A 23,837-nucleotide genomic window follows, 5' to 3' on the forward strand; every position below is an offset into this window, starting at 1 on the left:
TAATAAATCTTTGTCTTATAGGCAATTAGGGCCATCTTCCCTGACTGACTTAAAAATTTTTGAAAACAGCCATTGAACTTTAAAATTAATCTATCATGCACAGATATAAGCATAGTACTTTATTAATAATAGCTAATTTAATACGTGCTTACTGAATTAACAACTTTTACATAACTTTGCAAATATTTTTCTTACATATTTTGGCCGTTTTCATTTTGGCAAGTGCTGTGGAATGTACTGGTGTTGAAACAGTGAAAAATGAAGACATAATTTCTATTTTTAAGGAGTAATAATCTGACTAAACATATATAAATTCAAGTAATGTTTAAAACAGTTGTTTCTTTTGAATGAGACTGGATACAACATTGAAGCAGATACTAAGAGGAATCATTGATGGTGATCTCTCTGTTTGCCAGGAAGAACCTGAACTAAAGGGGATATCAACAACTCAGGAAACTCTTAGTCTGAAGAGGAAAATATAGCTCCTAGAAATTTACTGTTTAACAGAGGAGATATAATACACATTCAATTACTTCTAAGGAGTATACTTAAGGAGTATACTTCTAAGTATAAACATAACAGATTCAAATTGCATGGATTCTCAGGAAAAGTTTTAAAAATGGAGAACTTTGAAGGTAGAGAACCATATATATTTTTTCTTTGAGTATAGTTGACACACAATGTTACATTAGTTTCAGATGTACAATTTAGTGATTTCACAAGTTTATATACACTGTGCTATGTTCACCATAAGTATAGCTATTTGTCCCCTTACATTGCTATTACAATATCGCTGACTGTATTCTGTATGCTGTGCCTTTTATTCCCGTGACTTACTCATTCCACAACTGGAGTCCTGTGTCTCCCACTCCCCTTCACCCATCTTAAAAGTGTACCAAATTTACCCAATTTATGTTGTAGGAAGATACATTTATCTGCTGTGTGTGGGGGGTAGAGGTAGAGACAGGAGTGAGCTGGTGCATATATGGCAGGTGTTTTGTTTGGGAATTTTTACTCACAGACTCACATTTAGCAAGGTCAGGGCACTATAATACCAGCCCATGCATGGAAATGACAAAACTAAATGTAGTGAGATAGAAAGGGAAGAGAGTAGTGAGGTGGAATTAACCCTTGGGAAACTTGGTACTCGGGGGCCGCAGAAAAGTCCACCAGGGTTTTCTGATTAGGAGATTTCATGAAGCCTGAGTCATGGCTCCTTATATGTGCTACCTGTACCTGAGGAGAAAACCTCCACTGCTCCTCAAATCCCTTTCTGGCAAAGAGGACAGGAAAGAAGACAGCTCCATACTTTGTAAGTAACACTGTGCGCTTAGGGAAAACATCAAGTTTCACACCCACCGGTTTCCTTTAGAATGAGGAAGAGTTAATTAACTGCAAAAAGCCCTCATGAGTGTCTCAGGAAAACTGTGGAAGGGTTTTTCCTGAAATCAGTATTTGGGTACATCATGTTCTGGCCAATGGGGTTCAGTTGATCTGTGGCCCATATGTCTTGACTCTTGGAGCAAGTTGTTAGCAGGTCCTCGAATTGTGAGTTTTTTGGTTAGTTGAGTACGTTTCAAAATCATTGCCTAAGGGCAGCGGGCAGTGCTGGAACCACCTACCACCAGCATCAACCTCATCCTCATTTACCATTGTTAAGTGCTTCCCCAGTACTCATTAGCGGATTAAATGCTTCACAAATGCTCTCTCAGTGATCCTTACAATGAATGCTATTGGTAAACTTAATTTTACGGAAGTAAAACCTAATATAAAGTGCTTATTTGAAGAACCTCAGCTAGTTGGTGGCAGAGCCAACACTTGAAACTAGGTTTGCCTGACCGTACAACCATGTTAGTGACTCTCTGGCATCAGAGGAGAGAGCTAACTCAAGGTAGTCCTGCATGGGAGCTGTTGCATGTTCTTACGATGGGCCTGGAATATTGTTTTCACAGAAGAGAGAATCACTATTGAGAAGTGGAGGGGGGCACATAAAAGTTTACCTTAAAATGCCAGCACAAACCTTTCATTAAAAAAAGCCTCAACACGTGCACACACACACACACACACACACACACACACGCTTCCTTTTGTGGGAATGAAAGAATTCACAGAGATGCTTCCAGTAGTCACATCTGTAATTTGAAGCCAAATAGCATAAATTAAATACCACAAGGCTGTAATGTGTTAAGATCCTGATATATTTCCAGAATTCCTTGTCAGTATACAACCCTTGGATTTAATTTTTATCAAAAAATATCTATTGACTTCCCACACTGCACAGTACAGTTCATGGTACAAGGAATATAATGGTCTACCTGCCCATAGCTGATTTCAGTTAGAAAGGCATATTTTCAAGTAATTTATGATCATGCAATGGAATTAACACTATTCTAGATGAATAAATAAATAAAAATATGACTCCAGAGGAAGAAGTAATTCCTTGTGACTTGACATGTAGAAGGTGATTCCATAAAATGCTTCCTAAAGAAAATAATGAGTCTAAGAATGAATCTAATGAATCAAAGAATTTAGGCTTATTCAAAGAAGAATGGGAAGTACATGACTTAAGCAAAGCACAGCACTGTGAGAGAACTTACTATATTTGGTAATTTGGTGAGGTAGGAAAGGCCCAGGTTGATCATATCAAAAGGTTCCTGGGGGGAGGGAAGAGGTTGGGTATCAGGAAAAGTAGATTTTTGTTAGATTGGGAAGATCCTTGACGGCTATAATAAGATAGGAAAGAGTTTCAACCTCGTGCTGAAGACAAGGAAGAGTTCTGTATGAGGAGTGACAAGAAGCTGTATTTTTGAGAGATCATGCTGGCATCAATATGGAAAAAGTTTGTAAACACTTGAAACTCAAGGCGGGGAAATTACTTATGAGAATATAGCTGTAGTTCCTGCAAAAACTAATGAGACTACCATGTAAAATAGAGATGATAGAAGTGGAGGATAAGGATGGTCAATCAAAGGACATTTTAGAAGCCAAACCTATAAAATTTTATAGATTGGTTGGCCTGGACACTTTTGGCAGGCAGCATTCTAAAAAGGTGCTCACGATTCCTGTCCCCTATGAGTATAGTCCAGTATGAAACCCACCCCCTGAGTGTGCGCCGTTCTATGGATGTGATGGAATATGTCATGTTGTACGTATGGCAAAGAGAGTTTGCAGATGTCAGCGAGGTTGGTGATGGCTTGACTTTGAGTTTTCCAAAAGGGAGATTATGCTGGGTGGGCCTGCCCTAATCATGTGAGCCTTTAAAAGAGACAGGAGCCAGCAGAGAGACTCCTCTACTGGGTTGGAAGATGCAGCCTGTTGGGAGAGGTCCAGATGACTGGGCAGAGGGTAGAGGGTAGTCTCTAGGAGCTGGGAGCAACCTCCAGTCGATGGCCAGTCAGAAAGTGGAGACATCAATTCCATACCACAAAGAACGCCAACAACCTGGATCCGTCTGGAAGGGACCCTGACCTCAAGATGAGGACACAGTCCTGGCTGAAACCCTGATTTTAGCCTTGTAAGACCCTGAGCAGAGATCCTGATGCTTCTGCTTCTGCTTAGGACTTGCTGAAATGTGAGTCAATGAATTTCTTGTTTTGAACCATGAATTTGTGCTAGTTTTTCATGCAGCAATAGACAACTAATCCAACAGAGCATGCTTCAGTACAAAAAGAAGCAAATTTCAAGAATAGGTGTGAACTATTTAAGAGGGAGATGAGGAAAGACAAATATTCAATAAGTTGTTAGTGAAGGGAAGGAGATACATGCGACAGGAAGGAGGCAGAGTTATGTTTAGGTTGGGAAAGAAGTTGAAATATTTATAGACGGTGGTAATGGTACAAATGAAAGTGTCCAAATTTTAATAAAAATAAAGAAGGAAAATTGGTGGGGCTATTTCACAGTGCAGAAAGACATCTACGTATTCTTTATGTTTTCAGTGTCTAGAAAATATCCAAATTCCTTACCCTTTGACGGTGATAAAATAATTCCATACTGGACTCCTGCTACCTTTAAACACTTTTAGCACCTTATATCTCATGTCTTAGTGACATTTGTAAATTATCTAATACAACATACCTTGGACATGCTTGGAGTATCTTCGTGGTGATTTTTACCTAGCATCCCCTGCACAAGTGTTCTTTATATTCTCAAAGTAGCCTCTCTTGATCCTTCCCCCATAAGACTTTCTAATACATTCAACCAGTGTGTTTTAAACACAAACCCATTATTTTATATATCACACTGCATTTTATTTGTCCGTTTACATGTTTGTTTTCATAAGTATCTTATCCTTTCCTAAATATCCTTGAGGGCTGGTACCATGTTTAATTTGGTTCTGTATCCATCTAGTGGATTACAGCCTGCACTCAGGTCTTTCTTTCTTTCTTTCTTTCTTTCTTTCTTTCTTTCTTTCTTTCTTTCTTTCTTTCTTTCTTTCGAGAGCGAGCACAGGAGCAATAGAGCGAGAGAGAGAAAATCTTACACAGGCTCCATGCTGGGCTCATGACCCTGAGATCATGACCTGAACCAAAATCAAGAGTCGGTCACTTAACACACTGAGCCACCCAGGGACCCCACATGCACTCAGTAATTTAATGTTAAACTATACTAATATCCAGAATTCATTTAGGGGCTTACATGGTAGGGTTGTCTTTGGAAGTGAGCAATAGTTTTTCTTCTGAATCAGGAAAGAATGTAGAAGAAAAATCATAGCTGTGGAGGAAGAAGGGACCACATAAAGAAGATATTAAGCAGTAGGCATTGCCCAAGTCAGACTTAGATAATATTTTCACCTTTTGTCTCGGCTCAGAAGACAAGACCTATGAATAAGTGGGAGGGGTATGCAAATAGATGTGGGAAAGGAAGGAAAAGAAATGATTATATAATATTTTAAATTTAATTAAAAATATAACAGCTAATATTTGTTGAACTTTTACATCACAGTGAAGTACCCTCCTTAGTTTTTCATATATATTAACTAATTTAATCCTGGTAATAATTCTATGGAGTATGCATATCATTATTAGTTTAGGGATGGAAAGTTCAGGCACACATATTTAATATCTTATTGTGTGGGTATCTTAGCCAATAAATATATCAGTCAATGCTTGAATGCATCAAAAATAGAATATGCAGCCCAAAAAATTGATTTGGGATGCCAAATAAAAATTTGTAACATCAAAATGTCCACAGTACTTACTTTGAGACCCTCTATATTCAAACAGTTCTGTTTGTAATTGTCTTGATGGCTTACACTAGGTATGTAGTACAAAAGTTAATTAGGTACAGTTCAAGTTATGGTATTGCAAAGAAACTGTAGGTTCATACAGAATATTTTCACAACTACTAACAGATAGTAGGGGCTCAAAAAATGTAGGCTATTTTTTTTGAGTTTTTTTTAGGGTTTATTTATTTTTGAGACAAAGACAGAACATGAATGGGGGAGGGTCAGAGAGAGGGAGACACAGAATCCGAAGCAGGCTCTAGGCTCTGAACTGTCAGCACAGAGCCCGACACAGGGCTTGAATTCATGGACCGTGAGATCATGACCTGAGCCGAAGTTGGCCGCTTAACTGACAAAGCCACCCAGGCACCCCCAAAAAATGATGGCTATTTTTGTGTTTGGAGATATTCAACTTGATTGAAAGAAAGTATCCAGGAGATGAGAGCATTCCTTTTTTTGGCCCCCAGAAGCCAACTTACTTTATTTATTATATCAGAATCCCTGTATATACTGTTTGTTGTTTATCTAAGATTTCATACAACACAACATATACATTTCAAAAAATATTTCTTTTTTTAAAAACTTTTTTTAGTGTATATTTTTGAGAGAGATTGAGTGTGAGTGGGGGAGGGGCAGAGAGAGGGAGACACAATCTGAAGCAGGCTCTAGGCTCTGAGCTGTCAGCACAGAGCCTGACATGTGATTGAACTCACGGACCGTGAGATCATGACCTGAGCTGAAGTCAGCCACTTAACCAAATGACCCACCCAGGCGCCTCTCAAAAAATATTTCTTGACTGCCTACCACATAAAGTAAGTGATGGGTGCAATCCACTTAAAAGGCACTGAATTTAAATAAGATGGATCATTGCTAGATTTGTTTATATACAAATTCTATATCCTCACATAATTGTTCATTTCCTGTTTTCTGCTTCTCTATTAGATGTGGCCTTAGTTTTCTTTATTTTTTAACCAATCTCCATAAGCTCTTTCTATAATATAGATACTATCTCTTATAAATGTTTACCTGGTGAAATAATTAATTTCAGGTTGAATTCATTATAAAGAAATGCAATTGATCATTGCAGGCTATTCATGATAAGATTCTGCAGTTTGAGTTCAACATGTCAACTTTCCAGAATACCAGCTATGTCCATCATTTTCCTACTAACTGATGTTTCTGGGTTGGAAGTCTTCCACACCTGGATCTCCATTCCCTTCTGCTTTCTCTACATAACCAACCTCTCTGGAAACAGCCTGATTCTCTTTGCCATTGTCACTCAGCCCAGCCTCCACGAACCCATGTATTATTTCCTCTCCATGCTGCCCACCACTGACCTCGGCCTGTCCATATCTACCCTGGTCACCATGTTGGGTATATTCTGGTTTGATGCCAGGGAGATCAGCTTTAATGCCTGCCTGTCACAGATGTTTTTCATTCAACTTTACATTGTCATGGAGTCCTCAGTGCTGTTGGCCATGGCCTTTGATCGTTTTGTGGCCATCTCTAATCCTCTTAGATATGCTTCTATCTTAACTGAGCTTAAAATAGCACAGATTGGAATAGCAATCATCACCAGGGGGCACTAATCCAGACTCCTATGGTGTTGCTTCTTAAACGATTGCCCTTTTGCCACAGCCTTGTGCTCCACCACTCATACTGCTTCTACCCTGACGTGATGAAGCTCTCGTGCACAGACACCAGGATCAACAGCGCAGTGGGGTTCACAGCCCTGATCACCACTGCTGGGGTAGACTCGGTCTTCATTATTTTTTCTAACTTGTTAATCATTAAGACTGTCTTCAGCATTGCATCTTTGAAAGAGAGGAAGAAAGCCTTCAGCACATGTATCTCCCATATTGGGGCTGTTGCTGTATTCTATATTCCATTGATTAGTCTGTCCTTTGTTCACAGATTTGGGAAATGGGCCCCACCTTATGTACATATCCTGGTGCCAATACCTACCTGTTAATCCCCCTGTGCTGAACCCTATCATCTACAGTGTGAAGACCAAACAGATACGCAGAGCTGTGCTGAAAGTTCTCCATCCCAGTGCAACAAAAGAATAGATGGGTTTTTCAATGTTTTCTATTCTTTGTTATTGTATAGATGAGTAAAATGCCACTGATAGAAGTTAAAATGCTGAGACTCGTGCTTGGGATAACAACATCCCAAAAGGTCACTTTAGTTTTAAATAAGAAGACCATGGGCTAAGAGAGAAATTTAGGCTAAAATTATCTAGCTATTATTTCCTCAGCCACAATGATATTAAAATTTGTTCATTTAAGATGAAAGATGTTCAATTACTGAGATAATCAGAATGACCCAGTTTTGATTTCAAATGTGGAGTTGTTTTTTTTGTTTGCTTTAAAGAAGAAGGTGGGAGGGGCGCCTGGGTGGCTCAGTCGGTTAAGTGTCTGACTTCAGCTCAGGTCGTGATCTCGCGGTCGGTAAGTTCGAGCCCCACGTCAGGCTCTGTGCTGACAGCTCAGAGCCTGGAGCCTGTTTCAGATTCTGTGTCTCCATCTCTGTGACCCTCCCCCGCTCATGCTCTGTCTCTCTCTGTCTCAAAAATAAATAAACATTAAAAAAAATTAAAAAAAATAAGAAGGTGGGAATAAAAAGTGTGTTAACAATAGCTTGTTACTGAATTTTATTATCTAAATCTGGCACATAAAATTGGCATTGCACATGGTTATGGAATCATTCCAAATATTTTACTTTTTCTCTGCCTCTGACTTCCATAACCTTTAATATAATAGCTAGTATTATCATCAATACATGTTTTATTGCTTTGTCAGTAACCTGAACTTTTTGGTCAGATATTCTTACTTTCTCCTAGATCTTCAGGAAATATTTATAGCACAAACATCCTATGAAAAATAACTCTTCTTACTTCAACTTCAGTCTGTATGGTTTTTTCAGAAGTACTAATGTCATGCTTAATGCTTAATAAATCTGTTTTTGTTTTTGGCAAATATAATCTCAAGAGTACCAGGAACCAGATGCAGAGATATTTTAATCTGTTTGGATTTGTGATGCTATGTTTGGGCTTTCTCTTCAAGGAAGATTAAAGTGGGTATGTTAATCATGTTCTGGATAGGAAGACAGAAGTTATACCAGTGGTTAACACTGGGAGTATTTAATCCAAGATAAACAAGTATAGGTGGACTGAAGGCATAAAGGGAATACAGAAATAATAGAGATAGTAATTGCAGGGTATCACTTCCACCTTTATGTCTGTGAGAACAAAGATAGGAGTTTGAAGTATTGAAAACTTAGAAGCATGGTGAAGGTCTTCCCCTAACTGACACTCAGACCCCTTATGAAAAGGTGCTGTCCTGTTGATTGTAGTACATCAGGAGCCAAGAGAACAGACCACATAGATCCAAGACTCACACCCCTGTGAAGAGGCACTTCATAGCTGTAGCTCATGCTTCAGGAGCACAGAGGAGGACCCCTCATGGACCTGAGACTCAGACCCCTGAGACGCACCCCACTGATGTCTGGTTCTGTTTCTTCTGAGGAAGTGTGATGAGATTTTGCTGGGAGTATTGGGAAGAAATAAAACTAGAAGGAAGAACCAGTGATATTGGCGTTGTTGTGTGGCATTGACAGGAATCACAAGCAAACATGCTGGGATACTCATCCTTTTAGTAGCTTCCAGTTTCCTTCTATCATATTCCAATTAACAGAACATAGCAGGGAACCAGCTGGCAAATGACAATTGTGTTTCATGATTCCCACCCTTATTATCAAAGCAGAGTATAAAGAATTGTAGTTATATTTATTTTTTAATTTCTATTTATTTATTTATTTAATTTTTATTTTTTTCAATATATGAAGTTTATTGTCAAATTGGTTTCCATACAACACCCAGTGCTCATCCCAAAAGGTGCCCTCCTCAATACCCATCACCCACCCTTCCCTCCCTCCCATCCCCCATCAACCCTCAGTTTGTTCTCAGTTTTTAAGAGTCTCTTATGCTTTGGCTCTCTCCCACTCTAACCTTTTTTTTTTTTTTTCTTCCCCTCCCCCATGGGTTTCTGTTAAGTTTCTCAGGATCCACATAAGAGTGAAAACATATGGTATCTGTCTTTCTCTGTATGGCTTATTTCACTTAGCATAACACTATCCAGTTCCATCCATGTTGCTACAAAGGGCCATATTTCATTCTTTCTCATTGCCATGTAGTACTCCATTGTGTATATAAACCACGATTTCTTTATCCATTCATCAGTTGATGGACATTTAGGCTCTTTCCATAATTTGGCTATTGTTGAGAGTGCTGCTATAAACATTGGGGTACAAGTGCCCCTATGCATCAGTACTCCTGTATCCCTTGGGTAAATTCCTAGCAGTGCTATTGCTGGGTCATAGGGTAGGTCTATTTTTGATTTTCTGAGGAACCTCCACACTATTTTCCAGAGTGGCTGTACCAATTTGCATTCCCACCACAGTGCAAGAGAGTTCCCATTTCTCCACATCCTCTCCAGCATCTATAATCTCCTGATTTGTTCATTTTGGCCTCTCTGACTGGTGTGAGGTGGTGTCTGAGTGTGGTTTTGATTTGTTTTCCCCTGATGAGGAGCAACGTTGAGCGTCTTTTCATGTGCCTGTTGGCCATCCAGATGTCTTCTTCAGAGAAGTGTCTATTCATGTCTTCTGCCCATTTCTTCACTGGGTTATTTGTTTTTCGGGTGTGGAGTTTGGTGAGATCTTTATAGATTTTGGATACTAGCCCTTTGTCCGATATGTCATTTGCAAATATCTTTTCCCATTCTGTTGGTTGCCTTTTAGTTTTGTTGGTTGTTTCCTTTGCTGTGCAGAAGTGTTTTATCTTCATTAGGTCCCAGTAGTTCATTTTTGCTATTACTTCCCTTGCCTTTGGGGATGTGTCAAGTAAGAAATTGCTGCGGCTGAGGTCAGAGAGGTCTTTTCCTGCTTTCTCCTCTAGGGTTTTGATTCTTTCCTGTCTCACATTCAGGTCCTTTATCCATTTTGAGTTTATTTTTGTGAATGGTGTGAGAAAGTGGTCTAGTTTTATTCTTCTGCATATTGCTGTCCAGTTCTCCCAGCACCATTTGTTAAAGAGACTGTGTTTTTTCCATTGGATGTTCTTTCCTGCTTTGTCAAAGATGAGTTGGCCATACGTTTGTGGGTCTAGTTCTGGGGTTTCTATTCTATCCCATTGGTCTATGTGTCTGTTTTTGTGCCAATACCATGCTGTCTTGATGATTACAGCTTTGTAGTAGAGGCTAAAGTCTGGGATTGTGATGCCTCCTGCTTTGGTCTTCTTCTTCAAAATTACTTTGGCTATTCGGGGCCTTTTGTGGTTCCATACGAATTTTAGGATTGCTTGTTCTAGTTTTGAGAAGAATGCTGGTGCAATTTTGATTGGGATTGTATTGAATGTGTAGATAGCTTAGGGTAGTATTGACATTTTGACAATATTTATTCTTCCAACCCATGAGCACGGAATGTTTTTCCATTCCTTTATACCTTCTTCAATTTCCTTCATAAACTTTCTATAGTTTTAGGCATACAGATCTTTTACATCTTTGGTTAGATTTATTCCTAGGTATTTTATGCTTCTTGGTGCAATTGTGAATGGGATCAGTTTCTTTCTTTGTCTTTCTGTTGCTTCATTGTTAGTGTATAAGAATGCAACTGATTTCTGTACATTGATTTTGAATCCTGCAACTTTGCTGAATTCCTATATCAATTCTAGCAGACTTTTGGTGGAGTCTATCAGATTTTCCATGTATAATATCATGTCATCTGCAAAAAGCGAAAGCTTGACTTCATCTTTGCCAATTTGGATGCCTTTGATTTCCTTTTGTTGTCTGATTGCTGATGCTAGAACTTCCAACACTATGTTAAACAACAGCGGTGAGAGTGGGCATCCCTGTCGTGTTCCTGATCTCAGGGAAAAAGCTCTCAGTTTTTCCCCGTTGAGGATGATGTTAGCTGTGGGCTTTTCATAAATGGCTTTTATGATCTTTAATTATGTTCCTTCTATCCCGACTTTCTCAAGGGTTTTTATTAAGAAAGGGTGCTGGATTTTGTCAAAGGCCTTTTCTGCATCGATTGACAGGATCATATGGTTCTTCTCTTTTTTTTTGTTAATGTGATGTATCACGTTGATTGATTTGCGAATGTTGAACCAGCCCTGCATCCCAGGAATGAATCCCACTTGATCATGGTGAATAATTCTTTTTATATGCTGTTGAATTCGATTTGCTAGTATCTTATTGAGAATTTTTGCATCCATATTCATCAGGGATATTGGCCTGTAGTTCTCTTTTTTTACTGGGTCTCTGTCTGGTTTAGGAATCAAAGTAATACTATACTGGCTTCATAGAATGAGTCTGGAAGTTTTCCTTCCCTTTCTATTTTTTGGAATAGCTTGATAAGGATAGGTATTATCTCTGCTTTAAACGTCTGGTAGAACTCCCCTGGGAAGCCATCTGGTCCTGCACTCTTATTTGTTGGGAGATTTTTGATGACTGATTCAATTTCTTCACTGGTTATGGGTCTGTTCAAGCTTTCTATTTCCTCCTGATAGAGTATTGGAAGCGTGTGGGTGTTTAGGAATTTGTCCATTTCTTCCAGGTTGTTCAGTTTGTTGGCATATAATTTTTCATAGTATTCCCTGATAATTGTTTGTATCTCTGAGGGATTGGTTGTAATAATTCCATTTTCATTCATGATTTTATCTATTTGGGTCATCTCCCTTTTCTTTTTGAGAAGCCTGGCTAGAGGTTTGTCAATTTTGTTTATTTTTTCAAAAAACCAAGTCTTGGTTTCGTTGATTGGCTCTATAGTTTTTTTTAGAATCTATATTGTCTATTTCTGCTCTAATCTTTATTATTTCTCTTCTTCTTCTGGGTTTGGGGTGTCTTTGCTGTTCTGATTCTATTTCCTTTAGGTGTTTTGTTACATTTTGTATTTAGGATTTTTCTTGTTTCTTGAGATAGGCCTGGATTGCAATGTATTTTCCTGTCAGGACTGCCTTCGCTGCATCCCAAAGCGTTTGGATTGTTGTATTTCCATTTTAGTTTGTTTCCATATATTTTTAAATTTCTTCTCTAATTGCCTGGTTGACCAATTCATTCTTTAATAGGGTGTTCTTTAACCTCCATGCTTTTGGAGGTTTTCCAGACTTTTTCCTGTGGTTGATTTCAAGCTTCATAGCATTGTGGTCCGAAAGTATGCATGTTATGATCTCAATTCTTGTAAACTTATGAAGGGCTGTTTTTGTGACCCAGTATGTGATCTATGCTGGAGAATGCTCTGTGTGTACTGGAGAAGAAAGTATATTCTGTTGCTTTGGGATGCAGAGTTCTAAATATATCTGTCAAGTCCATCTGATCCAATGTATCATTCAGGGCCCTCGTTTCTTTATTGACTGTGTGTCTAGATGATCTATCCATTTCTGTAAGTGGGGTGTTAAAGTCCCCTGCAATTACCACATTCTTCTCAATAAGGTTGCTTGTGTTTGTAATTGTTTTATATATTTGGGGGCTCCTGTACTCGGCACATAGAAATTTATAATTGTTAGCTCTTCCTGATGGATAGACCCTGTAATTATTATATAATGCCCTTCTTCATCTCTTTTTACAGCCTTTAATTTAAAGTCTAGTTGATCTAAGTATGACTACTCCAGCTTTCTTTTGACTTCCAGTGGCATGATAAATAGTTCTCCATCCCCTCACTCTCAACCTGGAGGTGTCCTCAGGTCTAAAATGAGTCTCTTGTAGACAGCAAATAGATGGGTCTTGTTTTTTTTTATCCATTCTGATACCCTATGTCTTTTCGTTGGTGCATTTAGTCCATTTACGTTCAGTGTTATTATAGAAAGATATGGGCTTAGAGTCATTGTGATGTCTGTAGGTTTTATGCTCGTAGTTATGTCTCTGGTACTTTGTCTCACAGGGTCCCCCTTAGGATCTCTTGTAGGGCTGGCTTAGTGGCGACGAATTCCTTCAGTTTTTGTTTGTTTGGGAAGACCTTTATCTCTCCCTCTCTTCTAAATCACAGACTTGCTGGATAAAGGATTCTCAGCTGCATATTTTTCTGTTCATCACATTGAAGATCTCCTGCCATTCCTTTCTGGCCTGCCAAGTTTCAGTAGAAAGATCGGTCACGAGTCTTATAGATCTCCCTTTATATGTTAGAGCGTGTTTATCCCTAGCTGCTTTCAGAATTTTCTCTTTATCCTTGTATTTTGCCAGTTTCACTATGATATGTCATGCAGAAGGTCGATTCAAGTTACGTCTGAAGGGAGTTCTCTGTGCCTCTTGTATTTCAATGCCTTTTTCCTTCCCCAGGTCTGGGAAGTTCTCAGCTATGATTTCGTCAAGTACATCTTCAGCACCTTTCCCTCTCTCTTCCTCCTCTGGAATACCAATTATGAATAGATTATTTCTCTTTAGTGCATCACTTAGTTCTCTAACTTTCCCCTCATACTCCTGCATTTTTTATCTCTTTTTTTCTCAGCTTCCTCTTTTTCCATAATTTTATCTTCTAGTTCACCTATTCTCTCTTCTGCCTCTTCAGTCCAAGCCATGATTGTTTCCATTTTATTTTGCAGCTCGTTTATAGCATTTTGTATCTCCTCCTGAGTGTTCCTTAGTCTCTTGATCTCTGTAGCAATAGATTCTCTGCTGTCCTCTATACTGTTTTCAAGTCCAGCGATTAATTTTATGACTATTATTCTAAATTCATTTTCTGTTATATTGTTTAAATCCTTTTTAATCAGTTCTTTAGCTGTTATTTCCTGGAGATTCTTTTGAGGGGAATTCTTCCATTTTGTCATTTTGGATAGTTGCTGGAGTGGTGCAGGACTCGGGGCACTTCCCCTGTGCTGTCTTGAATGCCTTGCATTGGTGGGTGGGGCCGCAGTCAGACCTGATGTCTGCCCCCAGCCCACCACTGGGGCCACAGACTGGTGCGTGCCTTCTCTTCCCCTCTCCTAGGGGCGGGATTCACTGTGGGGTGGCGTGGCGCATCTGGGCTACTTGCACACTGCCAGGCTTGTGGTGCTGGGGATCTGGCGTATTAGCTGGGGTGGATCGGCAAGGTGGGGGGGGGAGGGGCAGGCTCAGCTCTATTTTCCTTCGGAGATCCCCTTCAGGAGGGGCCCTGCGGCACCAGGAGGGAGTCAGACCCGCCGCCTAGGGATGGATCCGCAGAAGTACAGCCTTGGGTGTTTGGCAGTGCAAGCAAATTCCCTGGCAGGAACTGGTTCCCTTTGGGATTTTGGCTGGGGGATGGGCGGGGGAGATGGCACTGGCGAGCGCCTTTGTTCCCCACCAAACTGAGCTCTGTCATCCGGGGGCTCAGCAGCTCTCCCTCCCTTTGTCCTCCAGCCTTCCCGCTTTCTGAGCAGAGCTGTTAACTTATGACCTCCCAGACGCTAAGTCGCGCTTGCTGTCGGAACACACTCCATCCCTCCGGCCCCTCCGCTTTTGCAAGCCAGACTTGGGGGCTCTGCTTGGCCGGGGAGCCACCCCTCTGACCCGGCTCCCTCCTGCCAGTCCGTGGAGCGTGCACCGCCTTGCCGCCCTTCATACCCTCTTCCGTGGGCCTCTCGTCTGCGCTTGGCTCCGGAGACTCCGTTCTGCTAGTCTTCTGGCGGTTTTCTGGGTTATTTAGGCAGGTGTAGGTGGAACCTAAGTGATCAGCAGGACGCATGGTGAGCCCAGCGTCCTCTTCCACCGCCATCTTCCCAGGATCTCCTCAAGAATTGTGGTTTTAGAGCTAAGATACAGTATTATTCATAGCCAGCACAGTGAGGTAATATGCATATAATACTGTTAGGTTTGATATAGCCATTACAGGGGTTTTCTTAGTTGCTGTAATCTGGACTGTTGATCATGACAACAGTATCTAGTAACTATAGTAAGTGCTTCTATGGGTCACCACATACTTCTGCATATAATCTTCTGAAATGTAGCTAGTTGGCATACAGGAAACATTGGACTTGAACTATTTATTAGACCAAATGAACCTATCTGACGTATAAAGAATTTTTTTTTCCAACAGCATCAAAATACATTTTCTTCTGAAAGACAGGGAACATTTTCTGAGATCAATCATATGTTAGGTCACAAAACAAATCTTAACAAAATTACCTGTCAGCCTTGTTAGGGATTCTGAGGCAAGTCAGATCTTTTGCATGGATGCTTCTGCTCAAATATTTTGGTTCCTTTGGGAGGGAAGTGATTATTAAGATTGTATGCTTTCTTGGGGTGCCTGGATGGCTTAGTCAGTTAAGCCTCTGACTAGTGATTTTGGCTCAGATCATGATCTCACCATTCCTGAGGTCAAACCTAATGTCTCTCTGAGTCTGGCAATTCAGAGCATGCTTGGGATTTGCTTTCTCCCTCCCTTTCTGCCCTCCCTCACTTTCATGTGCTCTCTCCCTCTCTCTCTCAAAAAACAAATAAATAAACATAAAAAAAAGATTGTATGCCTTCTCTATTTTCTCAACATTTGTCTTTTTGCCTTCTTTAATTTTTAAGTAGACTCCTTGTTCAACATGAGGCTAGAACTTACAACCCTGAGACCAACTGTTTCATGTTCCACCAAATGAAACATCCAGGAGCCCCAAGATTGTATGACTTCTCTTGATCCTGCAGAGGTAGGCTGGGTACTGCAAGCCTCTCATTTGCCTTCTCTAGGATGGTGCTCCTAGTTCAATTTTTTGTGCTTTCTCCCAATCCCACAGAGATCATCCAGCTTTCTGCATGTGCTTACTGGCCATCTGCAAAAACTCATACTCTCTACCCATGGGGATGCATACAGGGAGCCAGTCACATAGGGTGTTTGGTGAGGTGTGTGAAGTATTGGGAGTGCCCATAGGTCAGTAAGGGGTCTGAAGTGAGACATCCCCACTGATTTGTGGGAAGGTCTCCTGATGGAGTCCACAAAGTGGTTAATAGGATCTGTATCCCTTCTAGGAGTTCCAAACCCTGGCTGCAGTGCTCCCAGCCTCTCCCTGTCCCTAAGTCATGCAGATCACATCACTGTTCTGTGTGGGTTGAGAAATACATGGGCCTCTTTGGCAGTATCCTACAAAGATGGAGAAGCTGGGTGCTCCCTCACTATCCTTTTACTTTCCCCTGTGGAAGATGACATCTCTCTTGGCACTGAGTTGTGCCATCATGGGGCAGTGTGATGCAGGTAAGGTGAAATTGTTTCTATCTTCTCCAATGAATCTGTTTCCAGATTTTTGGCTCCAATGATGTGCAGGAACTTCTCCACTGGACTCCTGGACTCCTACAAAGTTACTCATGTCTGTGGATGATTATCAATACCTGTGTTCTTTGGAGAGAAGGTGGTAGAATCCACTATTGTGCTTACATTCATTGTCTTAATCCAGGGCTATGATGTCTCTCCAGACCACTCTCATAATAGTCTGAAGAGACCTGGAGCAGTAGGATATCCCATAGAGCATCACATTGTCCATTATAGCGATGAAATGATGAAACTGTGCTAGTCATGTGGGATGGACAAGACGTACATTCCAGAGGGTGGCCGGCAAGCCTACAAAGATGCAGAGGCCCACCACATCAGTACAACTTTAGTGGCCCAGTGTTCTGGGATACGCTATGATGTTTCCTTCACCACAAAGGGAGAGCATTGTGTCTTGCTCCCCAAGCATAAGAAGGATACACAATGTCCACTTTAGGTTCTAGAGGCATGCACCCTGACTCTGCTTCTCTCTCCATCTCTTTCCACACATAATTAGGTGCAGCCTAGCTGACACTGAACTTTTCTTGACCATCAAGAAGATCCTCAGACATTTCTATGTATTTTCTATTAGAGCGTTAGCTTATTTGTGTATATTCCTTCTGAATGGAGATGAAATATCTAAGTATTCATGGGCCTAAGGACTATGGCTGGTTAAGAAATGAGGCTGTGGTCCGGCTTTACCCTAACATATGCAGACAGATGTCAGTGGCTTTGCTCTCTCTTCCCCGCCCCACACATTTATGTTTCTGGGGCATAAGAGAAGATATGCTATGTGTATAACTCTAATGTGAGGACATTTCTTTTTTTTTAATGTTTATTCATTTTTGAGAGACAGAGAGAGACAGAGCATGAATGGGGAAAGGGCAGAGAGAGAGGGAGACACAGAATCTGAAGCAGGCTCCAGGCTCTGAGCTGTCAGCACAGATCCCGATGTGGGGCTTGAACACATGAACTGCGAGATCATGACCTGAGCCGGAGTCAGGCGCTCAACCAACTGAGCCACCCAGGCACCCCTAATGTGAGGACATTTAAAAAAATATTCTGGATTTAATATTCTATTACTAAATCTAATGTGTGTGTGTGTGCGTGTGTGTGTAGTATAGTTTGTGTATACATGTGACTATTTTCTGTCAACTCATAGCCATCTGAAATAATGCCTTTAAGGATTCTTCACTGTGTAGTCTTCTATGAATTGAATATTTTCTGTTCGTATTTTCATGGGTATAGTTTATCTACTATAGGCTGATCGCCTCCAGTATTAAGAGGAAGAGACGATATATCCTGTCATGGGCAGGGAGGGATAACACATGACTACCTCTTCATCTGAACACATGGATTCTCTGTTTCTCCTGGACGTTGCCTCAGAGTTAAAAAGTACAGACCTGCTTCAGTGGCAGAACTAATCATATTTATTTTTTCTACCCTTAGGAAAATTAGTCTGTGTCCTAAAATATGGCACAATGAGGGCCAGATTGGGGCTAGTGGGACAGTAGTAAAATGACTGAATATTTCAATGTAATTCTTCAATCAAACACCCCAGAGATTGGGGCATTCTTTAGAATAGACTTCCTGTATTCTCTTACACATATTTTGAGCTGTGGTTTCATCTTTCAGTGTCATTTTATCTTTGTTCTATCTTTCATGGATTCCTGAAATTTACAGATCACTTAGATCACTGATTATACTTCTATTTATATACCAGTGTTGCTATTAATTTCATCTTTATTCAAACATATTTTCTCCTTTTTCTAGGTGAGAGTAGTTTGGACACGTGTGCTCTCTCCAGCTTCCTTATGCAATCTCCAATCTTCTTTCTTTTTTTTTTTAATTTTTTTTTTAACGTTTATTTATTTTTGAGACAGAGAGAGGGACAGAGCATGAACGGGGGAGAGGCAGAGAGAGAGGGAGACGCAGAATCAGAAGCAGACTCCAGGCTCTGAACCATCAGCCCAGAGCCCAACATGGGGCTTGAACTCACGGACCGCGAGATCGTGACCTGAGCTGAAGTCGGACACTTAACTGACTGAGTCACCCAGGCGCCCCATTTTCTTTCTTTTTTTAAACATAACAGTTTTACTGATAAAAATTCACATACAGTACAACCTATTCATTTAATATGTAAAGGTTTAATGATTTTTAGTGCATTCTCAGAGTTTTGCCATTATCATCACAGTAAATTTTAGATCATTTTTATAATTCACAAATGGAACACCCTACCTACAGTCTTATCTCAGTACCTTCCATCCCACCCAGCCTAATGCAACCACTAATCTACTTCTGTCTCTGTAAATTTGCCTGTTTGAGACCTTTCATATATACTGAATCATATGATGTATAGCCTTTGTTACTGACTCTTTTCAATTAGCATAATATTTTTTTTATTTCAAGTTTTTATTTAAACTCTAGTTAGTTCACACTATATAGACTGTATGTTAGCTAAGCTAACTTGACAAAAAATTATATTTAAAAAACAGCAATAGCCAAATTATGGAAAGAGCCCAAATGTCCATAGACTGATGAATGGATAAAGAAGAGGTGATATATATACAATGGAATATTACTCAGCCATCAAAAAGAACAAAATCTTACCATTTGCAACAACGTGGATGGACCTAAGGTGTACTATGCTAAGCAAAATAAGTCAATCAGAGAAAGACAAATATCATATGATTTCATTCACATGTGGAATTTAAGAAACAAAGTGGATCATAGGGGAACGGAAGGGAAAATAAAATAAAAAGAGAGAGAGAGGCAAACCATAAGAGACTCTTAAATAAAGAAAACAAACTGAGGGTTGCTGGAGGGGTGTTGGGTGGGAGGATGGGCTAAATGGGTGATGGGCATTAAGGAGGCCACTTGTTGTGATGAGCACTGTATGTTATATGTAAGTGATGAATCACTAAATTTTCCTGAAATCATTATTACAATATATGTTAATTAACTTGTATTTAAATAAAATTAAAAAAATAAAAAAAAAAACAATGGTCAAGAAATGTGAGGATTTATTTTTGTATCCTCAATTCTATTCCGTGGATCTATATGTCTATCCTATGCCAGTACTACATTGTGTATATTATTATAGTCATGTAGTGAAATTAGAAATTGTTAAGTGTAAATCCCCCAATTTTGTTTTTTTCGAGATGGTTTTGGCTATTTGGTGCTTCAAATTTCCATATGTATTTTGGGACTAGCTTGTCAGTTTAAGCAAAGAAATTTGAATTTTGATAGGGATTATATTACATTATATATTAATTTGAGAGTATAGCCTTAGTAACCATATTAAGTAGTCAGTCCATAAACATAGCATATCTTTCCATTTATTTAGGACTTCTTTTACTTCTTTGAGCAGTGTTTCTGTGTACAATGTTCTCAGTGTGCAAGTCTTACCCCTCCTTGGGTAAATTTATTTCCATGTATATTTATTGTTTTTGATGCTATTGTAAATGGAACTTTTTCTTAATTTCAGTTTTGGATTGTTCATTGCTAGTGTATAAAAATACAATTAATTTTTTATATTTTGATCTTGTATTCTGTAACTTTGCGTAAGTCATTTATTATTAGTTTTAATAGTTTTTAATAGGTTTCTTAGGATCTTCTATACAAAAGAATCAGATCATCTACAAATAGAAATAGTTTTACTTCCTCCTTTATAATCCAGATAGCTTTTATTTTATTGCCTTTTCAAACTGACCTGGCTAGAATTTCCAATAGAATGTTGAATAAATTGGTGAGAATGGACATCCTTGTTTTGTTCATCATTTTAGGGTAAAGCATTCAGTCTGTCACCATTAAGTATAATGTTACTTGAACTTTTCACAGATATCTATTTATCAATTGAGAAAGTAACTTTACTTCCTAATTTTTGAGTTCTTTTACCATAAATGGATGTTCAATTTTGTCAAAAGTTTTTCCTGCATCTATTCATATATTGAGATGATCATTTTGTTTTTGTCTGTTATTCTATTGTTTTAGTGTAAGTATATGTATATTTTTTTTCTTTTTTTCCCCCCAACTTTAAATAAACCTTGTATTTCTGGGATGAATCCCCCTTGGTTATAGTATATAATCTTTTCTATATGTTGCTGAATTTGGTTTGATAATATGTTATTGAGGATATTTGCATCTCTATTCACAAGATATGTTGGTTTTTAATATTCTTTCCTGTGATGTCTTTGATTTTGACATCAGGGTAAAATGGCACCAATAGAATGAGTTGGATGTGTTCTCTCCTCTTCCATTTTCTGAAAGAAATTTTGAAAAATTAACATTAATTTTTCTTTAGGTGTTTGGTTAACCAGTGAATTCATCTAGATCTGGGTTTTTCTTCTTTGGAAATTTAAAAATTACTGACTCATGATTATCAAAGAACCAACTTTTGGTTTTGTTGATTTTATATATTATTTTTTAATTCTCTATTTAATTAATTTCCACTAGCTTAATCATTATTATTTTCTTCTTTTTGCTTTTAATTTTTTAACGTTTATTTATTTTTTAGAGAGATAGACAGAGTGCAAGCAGGGAGGGGCAGAGAGTGAGGTAGACACAGAATCTGAAGCAGGCTCCAGGCTCTCAGCTGTCAGAACAGAGCCAGATGCAGGGTTTGAACTTACAAACCACGAGATCATTGCCTGAGCCAAAGTCAGACGCTTAACTGACTGGGCCACCCAGGCACCCATCTTCTTTTTGCTTGATTTAAAGTCAGTTTGCTCTTTTCCCCCAGCATTTTAAAGTGTATGGTTAGGTAATTGATTTGAGATACTTTCTTTTTCATTGTAGGCATTATGGCTATAAATTTTCCTCTAAGCAATCTTTAGCTTCACCTCACAATTTTGGTATGTCATGTCTTTATTTTCATTCATCTCAAAGTACTTTCTAAATCCTTTCGTGATTTCTTTTTTGGCCCATTATTTTTAGGAGTATATTGTTTAATTTTCTAGTATTTGTGAATTTACAAACTTTTGTTACTCATTTATAATTTAATTCCATTATGGCCCATTTCTCTTGGAGTTAATCCCCTGATTTACATGCATAGATAGGCAGGATAGAATATGGCCTATTCAGTTTGCCTCTCTTGTCGTGAATCCTGTTCCTTATAATAGAGCTAGGGAAAGAGTGATTGAGGCCCCAGTATTCTCTGGCTGCCATGCCTGGGATAGAGCTTCTGCAGTATGACTATGGCTGAGTGCATGAAGACAGCCACTGACCTCTTGACTGCATTCACCTGGAATTTAGCTTCCACAGTTGGAGCTGAGGTGAAAAGAATGAGGAATATGGTGGTCTGCCCTTTCCAGGAGATATCGTAGCCTTAGACTGACAACTGGTGAAGATGGGGGTGGGGCTGGGGCTGGGGAAGGAAGCCCTATGTCCTTAGCTACACGGAGTGGAGCTATCAATATGCTGTACTGTGGGGGAAGGGAGGGGCAAATGCTGGCTCCTATTCAAGGGCCACAGACTCCCACTGTTCTTACAGTAATTTAATAGATTTTCTTGAACAGTTCTTCTGCTGTATGCACTTAGGGCAATTTTCAGAGAATTTAAATGTTTATACCCATGTCTATATATAATTTTCACGATTTATGGTTGTTTCCCTGGGGAAACTATCCACAGATTTCCTCATGTTACCATTCTTCCCCCCCCCCCCCCCTTTTTTTTTTGTAATAGGCTTCCTGCCCAGTGTGCAGCCCAGTGCTGGGCTTGATCTTTCTGCTATTCTGAAAATTGATCTTTCCAGTTCTTTAGTTTATAGTTTTTTAAAAAATGTTTGTTTGTTTGTTTATGTATTTATTTATTGAGAGAAAACATGAGTTGGGGGGGGGGCAGAGAGAAAGGGAGAGAGAGAGAGACCCAAGCAGGCTCCAAGCTCTGTGTGGAACCCCACAGGGGGCTTGATCCCACCACTGTGAGATCATGACTTGAGCCAAAGTCAAGAGTCAGAGGCTTAACTGACTGAGCCACCCAGGTACCCCTTGACTTTACAGTTTGAAGAGCACATTTTGATGGTATCTTGATCTTCCCAGCTTGGAAAATAGCAACAACATTGCTAAGAATATATTATTCTTACACATTCTATTAATCATTTTGCTTACATATTGTCACATATCACATAGTACATCAGATTTTGATTGGTTGCTTTATATCTACATATTTCACTAATTATGATAATATCTTGTTGTTTGTCTCTGCCACCCTATCATATTGTGCAGTGTCTGGCAATAGGAGACACCCAGTAAATGAAAGAATGAATCAATGGTGGTTAAATTATATATAAGAATAATAGATAGGGGTGCATGGGTGGCTCAGTCAGTTAAGCGTTGGACTCTTGATTTCAGCTGAGGTCATGATCTCATGGTTTGTGAGATCAAGCCCTGTGTTGGGCTCTGTGCTGATGGTGTGGAGCCTGCTTGAAATTCTCTCTCTCTCTCTCTCTCTCTCACAAAATAAATAGATAAACATTTTTTAAAAATATAAAAAAAGGATAATAGACAGCAGGGTTTAATTGAAGATTAAGCAAAACTTAACTTTTTATTATGTATACTTTAAAAAAACAAAATGAGACAGAAAGATATGTTACAGTTTTAAGTATAATTTTGGAGGCAAATAATGGGCAAAGCATTCATGTTACCTATTTTCATTCATGCTTTCAGAAATTTATATTAATATATATAATACCCAGGCACACCTGGATGGCTCAGTTGGTTGAGCATCTGACTCTTCATTTTGGCTCAGGTCATGATCTCATGGTTCATGAGTTTGAGCCCCATATCAGGCTCGGTGCTGACAGTGTGGAGCATGCTTGGGATTCTCTCTAATTCACAAAAGAGAATAGGAATTTTTTTTTTATCTCAGCAGTACTTTTTCTTGTCTTCCTCTTTAACTCTAAGCATTTTCTTTCCCCCTTCTCTATACTTCCTGCATAGAGAATTGTAGCAAGATAATCTGAAAATGTCAAGAATTTAATGGATTTCTCAAAGTAATATTAGTTTTTAAAAGTAAGATTTATTACTTAATAAAATATACATATCTTTGAGTGTTTTTATTTTAGTGCATTATCATGGAATTTGTCATACACTTTAAAGACATATAGTCTTTTCAGGAAATAATTTTATATGTCAAAATAACCTATTCATTATTTCTTCATCAGTGGATCTTATCCCTGACTTGTTAAGGTTGCTTCTAATCTGAGGTTAGATTTCTAATATTGATTTTTTATTTTCTTATCTGTTATTACTGTAGTGTTGACACGTAATTGTTAAAGAAAATTTTCTGTAGCATCATTGTCAGCAGTTAGTCTTTTTCAAAGACAACTGTACTCAATTTCAAAGCTGCATGTACAGAGGCCAGCTTAGTGTTGTTG

The 23,837-nt window shown here is 39.1% G+C and overlaps 1 protein-coding gene and 1 pseudogene across 1 annotated transcript in view; both read left to right on the forward strand.

The window, feature by feature from the left end:
• LOC101081161 (olfactory receptor 51H1-like) overlaps positions 1-23,837 on the forward strand; it is a 309,613-nt gene that overhangs the window by 121,577 nt on the left and 164,199 nt on the right. The window lies entirely within an intron of this gene.
• On the forward strand, positions 6,027-7,626 carry LOC101100833 (annotated as a pseudogene).

Source organism: Felis catus, chromosome D1 (assembly GCF_018350175.1).
Source record: "Felis catus isolate Fca126 chromosome D1, F.catus_Fca126_mat1.0, whole genome shotgun sequence".
In the NCBI taxonomy this organism is placed as follows: Eukaryota; Metazoa; Chordata; class Mammalia; order Carnivora; family Felidae; genus Felis; species Felis catus.